Source organism: Dipodomys merriami, unplaced genomic scaffold (assembly GCF_024711535.1).
Source record: "Dipodomys merriami isolate MVZ:Mamm:240054 unplaced genomic scaffold, mDipMer1.0.p SCAF_1144, whole genome shotgun sequence".
NCBI classification, from domain to species: domain Eukaryota; kingdom Metazoa; phylum Chordata; class Mammalia; order Rodentia; family Heteromyidae; genus Dipodomys; species Dipodomys merriami.
Genome location: NW_027202432.1, coordinates 118,278 through 124,277, shown reverse-complemented (window position 1 = coordinate 124,277; position 6,000 = coordinate 118,278).

Here is a 6,000-nt window from a genome sequence, read left to right as displayed (position 1 = left end):
ATCTAAGGGTTTATTTTCCTAACATCACATTATCTGACCTTTTTCGCTTGACTCATACATATACTAGATATCGCAAATAAGGGAAACGATGGGGCCTGTGTTTCTTTGGGCCTGTCTTATTTCGCTTAATATAATTTTTTCCAAGTCTTTCCATTTCCTAACAAATGAGGCAATGTCATTCTTTCTTATGGAGGCATAGAATTCCATTGTGTATATATACCACATTTTCTTGATCCATTCATCTACTGAGGGGCATCTCGGTTGGTTCCAGATCTTAGGTATGGTAAATAATGCTGCAATAAACATAGTTTTGCTCGTAGCTTTAGTGTGGTCTTGTTTGTAAACATTTGGGTAAATGCCCAAAAGTGGGATTGCTGGGTCATAGGGGAGTTCTATGTGGGGTCTTTTGAGGAACCTCCATACTGCTTTCCAATGTGGTTGAACAAATTTACATTCCCACCAACAATGAAGTAAGGTTCCCTTCTGTCCAAATCCCCTCCAGCATCTGTGGTTGTTAAAGTTCTTGATTTTTGCCATTCTAACTTGAGTGAGGTGGTATCTCAATGTTGTTTTGATTTGCATTTCTTTTATGGCTAGGGAGGTTGAGCATTTCTTCATGTGTCTATTGGCCATCCTTCTTTCTTCTTCATAGAATTTTCTCTTTAAGTCTTTCACCCACTTGTTTATTTGGCAGTTGTTTCATTGAGGATTTGTTGTTGGGGGATTTAATATTTTGAGTTCCAATTATATTTTAGATATGAGACCCTTGTCCATTGTATGGCTATTAAAGATCTTCTCCCAATCCATGGGCATTCTATTGATCTTGCTAGCTATGTCCTTTGCCAAGCAGAAGCTCTGCAACTTTATGCAATCCCATTTGTCCAACCTTTGTTTGATTTGTTGTGTTTCTGGGTCTCTATTCAGAAAATTTCGGACTGAGCCAAGAAGACCTAGGTTTTCTCCTATTCCATCCTGTAATGTTTTCAGAGTGTCTGCTTTGCCTTGGAGGTCTTTGATCCATTTGGAGTTGATTCTGGTGCAGGGTGTTATATAAGGATCTAGCTTTAGGTTTGTTTTTTTAATTTAATTTTATTTTATTTGAGAACATACTGTACAGAGGGGCTACAATTACATGGGCAGGATAATGCATACATTTCTTACCAAGCATTGCAGCCTCCTCCTTTGTTTACAATTCACCTCCCTTCCCAGCCTCCCCCCTCCCCCCACCTAATTTTAACACCCTCCCCCACCCCCACACCGACATTGTAAAGCTGCTTTTGACATGACATTTTGTTTTCTACAAGTACTTAACCAATTTTGCCAGCACCATTTACTGAAGAGGCTGTCTTTGTTCCACTCTATTGTTTTAGCTTCCGTATCGAAGATTAGATGGCTATAGGTCTGTAGGTTCATTTCTGGGTTTTCAATTTTTTTTCCATTCGTACTGAGGTGTGTTCTTATGCCAATACCAAGCTGTTTTGATTACTATGGCTTTATAGTAGAGTTTGAAATTTGGTATTGATATTTCTCCAGCAGTGTTCTTTCCATTGAGGAGCATTTTTGCTATTCGGAGTCCTTTTTTGTTCCATACGAATTTTTGGATTGCCTCTTCTATTTCCTTGAAGAATGAGGTTGGAATTTTGATAGGTATCACGTTGAATTTGTAGATAGCCTTGGGAAGTATTGCCATTTTCACGATGTTAATCTTTCCAATCCAGGAGCATGGGAGGTTTTGCCATTTTTTAAGTTCTGTGTTGATTTCCTTTCTCAAGATTTTAAAGTTTTCATCATAGAGGTCCTTCACTTCTTTGGTTAAGTTAATTCCTAGGTATTTTATTTTTTGTGGGGCTATTACAAATGGAGTTGCTTTCCTAATTTCAGCCACACTTTTCTCATCGTTGGCATACAGAAAGGCCATTGATTTTGGGAGGCTAATTTTATACCCTGCTAGTTTGCCAAAGTTTTGAATTAGCTTCAGTAATTTGGGCATGGAGTCTAGGTGATACTTTAGATACAAAACATGTCGTCTGCAAAGAGGGAGAGTTTTATTTCTTCTTTCCCTATTTGGATCCCCTTTATGTCTGCATCTTGTCTTATTGCTGTAGCTAGGCATTCTAATACTAGATTGAAGAGAAGAGGAGAGAGTGGGCATCCTTGTCTTGTTCCTGGGTTCAGAGGAAATGGCTTAAGTTTTTCACCATTAAGTATAATGCTGGCTGTAGGTTTGTCCTAGACAGCCTTTATTGTATTGAGGAATGTTCGATGGATTCCAAATTTTTCCAAAACCTTCATCATAAATGAGTGTTGGATCTTGTCGAATGCTTTTTCTGCATCTATTGAGATAACCATGTGGTTCTTATTCTTGCTCCTGTTGATGTGATGAATAATATTAATTGATTTGGGTATATTGAACCAGCTTTGCATCCCTGAAATGAATCCTGTTTGATCATGGTGTATGATTTTTTGGATGAATTGTTGAAGTCGGTTGGCCAAAATTTTGTTGAGAAGTTTTGCATCGATGTTCATCAAAAAAATGGGTCTATAGTTCTCTTTCTTTGATGAGTCCCTGCCAGGTTTTGGGATGAGGGTTATGAAGGCTTCATAGAATGTGTTCGGTAGTGAACTTCCTCTTTCAATTTCATTGAAGAGTTGGAGGAGTATTGGTGTGAGCTCTTCTTTGATGGCCTTGTAGAATTCCGCTGTAAAACCATCTGGTCCAGGACTTTTCTTAGCTGGGAGGACTCTTATGGCTGTTTCTATTTCAACGCTTGATATGGGCCTGTTAATCTGGTTTAACTCATCTTGGTTTAGTTTTGTCATGTCAATATTTGCTAGGAAAAGGTCCATTTCTGTCAAGTTCTCAAACTTATTAGCATAAAATTTTGAGAAGTATTCCCTCATAATATTTTGAATCTTGGTTGTTTCTGAGGTGATGTTTCCCATTCTCATCTCTGAGTTTATTTATTTGGGTATGTTCTCTTCTTTTTCTGATAAGGTTTGCTAAGGGTCTGTCAATTTTGTTAATTTTTTCGAAGAACCAACTCTTTGTTTTGTTGATTCTTTCTATAGCTTTTGTGGATTCTAATTAATTTAATTCTGATTTAATTTCAATTATTTCTTCCCGTCTACTGGATTGGGGTTTATCTTGCTGCTCTTTTTCAAGGAGGTTTAGATGTCTCATTAAATTTTTGGTTTCAGTTGTCTCGAATTTGTTGATGTAGGAACTCAGAGCTATAAACTTGCCTCTGAGTACTGCCTTTACTATATCCCAGAGGAGCTGGTAATTTGTGTGCTCATTTTTTTGAATAGCATGAACATTTGAATTTCCTATCTAATCTCTTTCATAACCAACTCGTGATTCAGCAGTGTGTTGTTCAGCCTCCATGTGATACCAGACTTTCTTTGGTGGCTTTTGGTGTTGAGTTCTAATTTTATTCACTTGTGGTCAGAGAGAATGCAAGATATAACTTCAATGTTTCTGAATTTGGACAAGTTTGCTTTGTGGCTTAAATGTGCTCTATTTTAGACAATGTTCCATGTGCTGCTGAGAATAACGTGTATTCTGATGCTGCTGGGTGAAATGTTCGGTAGATATCTGTTAAATCTAGTTGATCTTTGCAGCTGTTTAGATCTGTAGTTTCTCTGTTGAGTTTTGCCGAGTTGATCTATCTAGTGGGGAGAGTGTTGTGTTAAAATCCCCAACATTTAATGTCTTTGTAGTTATATTAGATTTGAGGGAGGCTAGTGTTTCTTGGATATATTTGGTTGCTCCATTGTTTGGCGAGTAGATATTTAGAATTGTAATATCCTCCTGAAAGAGAGATCCCTTAATTAGTATGTAGCGACCTTCTTTATCTCTTCTCACGAGTTTTAATTTGAAGTCTATTTTATCTGATATTAGGATTGCAACTCCCGCCTGTTTATGGGGGCCGTTTGCTTCGTAGATTTTGTTCCAACCTTTAACATTGAAAATGTGTTTGTTTTTACGGGCAAGATGTGACTCCTGAAGGCAGCAGATAGAAGGATCTTGATTTCTAATCCAACTAGACAGTATATGTCGCTTACTTGGATAAAGTCAGTTAATATTGAGAGATAGGACTGAGAAGTATTTGGGAGATCCTGCCATTTAATCCACCTTCATGGGGGCTAGAGGTACGGGGTTCTTGCTATAGTTCTTGGATTCTCAGTTTGGGTGCAGTTTCTTGGCCTTTATTGTGGTCTTGTTGGTTTCTATGTGTAGGGCATCTTTAAGAATATTTTGTAGGGATGGTTTGGTGGAGATATACTGTTTCAATTTTTCTTTGCTATGAAAGGATTTTATTTGGCCTTCAGTTATGAAGGAGAGTTTAGCTGGGTACAATATTCTTGGTTGAGAGTTTTTGTCTTTAGGACATGGCATGCATCATTCCAGGCTCTCATTGCTTTGATAGTCGCTGCTGAGAAATCTGAGGTGATTCTAATGGATTTCCCTGTATAGATGATTGGTCTTTTCTCCTTGACAGCTTTAAGGATCTTTTCCTTGGTCTGAATTGATCCTGTGTGGATTATAATGTTATGGTGGGATGTCCTATTCTGGTTTGGTCTATTTGGTGTTCTAAAAGCTTCTCATATCTGAATAGGCCTATTTTTTTGCATGTTTGGGAAGTTCTCTACTAGGTCCCTGTTAAACAAATTTCCTAGATCATTAACTACTATTTCTATGTGCTCGCCTACACCCATTATCCTCAGATTAGGTCTTCTGTGGTGTCTTCCAAGTCTTGAATAGATCTATCATATTTCTTGGACTTGTCTTGGATTGTTGTATGTTCTTTCTCCACAATATCTAGGCTGTCTTCAATCCCCAAGATTCTATCTTCTGCATGGTCTAACCTGCGGTAAAGACTTTCTATTTGTTTTTTATCTCATTTCCCCAATTGTTCAGTTTTGATGCCTTCAAATTCTTTGTTGAAGCTTTGTTCTAGACTTGTATGAGCTTTTTTACTTCCTTAATTTGGTGTTCAGTGCTTATTATCAATTAATTTAGTTGATTGGTTATGATTTCGTTGGACTCCCATTCCTTCTGTTGGGTGCCATTCAGCATTCCCTTTGTGGTCTCCATGACTTCCTTCAGCTCTTTGTTAATGGATTCCTGAATGCCTTTAGTGATCTTTGTGTATTCTCGTCCTGTTCTCTCAATTCTTGTATTATTCTTTGCTTAGCTTCCTCACATTCACGCCATTCTTGTATTTCTCTTTCAGTGTTCTCACCGTGCTCATGCCATTCCTGCCTTTCTTTTGGAGTGGTCTCCAGCTGGTCATTCAATTTCTGTATCGGTTTTTGAGTAGCTTCCTCAGGCTCATGATATTCCTGCATTAACCTTTGGTTTGCCTCCTCTCTCTCCCTATCATGCTCATACAGAATCGTTTGTATGTTTTCAGTCTTTTCATTTACCATTGTTGCCAGCAGTGTTTGTAGAGCTCTCTTGGAACTCTCCTCTGGATTATTCATTATCTGTTCTGTCCCCTGATTATCATGACTTGGAGTTGAGATACGCGGACTTTCCTTTTTTTGTGTGTTTTTCCAGCTCACTCTGCTCATTTAGGATGAAAGTAACACCAGTTTTGTGCTAGAACACTATCTTAAAGCACGCATCAATCAAAGTCTGTACTTGCACAGTGCAAAGTCTGCAGATACAATCTAGTTCATCAGATATATGTATTCAACATCAAACAATTATATATTAATGGGCTACAAACCCCAAAGAAGTATTTGGCATACGAGAATTTATTATGTTGAGGAGAGATGTGGGTAAAAATAGGAATAAAAAGATGTAGGAAGGCACAGGGAGAGTTTACTTAACTAAGTCTTAATCTCAAAGTGGGAAATAGTTTGGATAGGATGAAAGCAGAGAGAGAGAAAAAAAGTAGAAAGAGAAAGAGAAAAAAGAGACAAGAAAAAATAGAAAAGCAAAAATTAAAAAATAAAAATTGTAGTGCTTAAAAATTATGCAGAATTAAAACA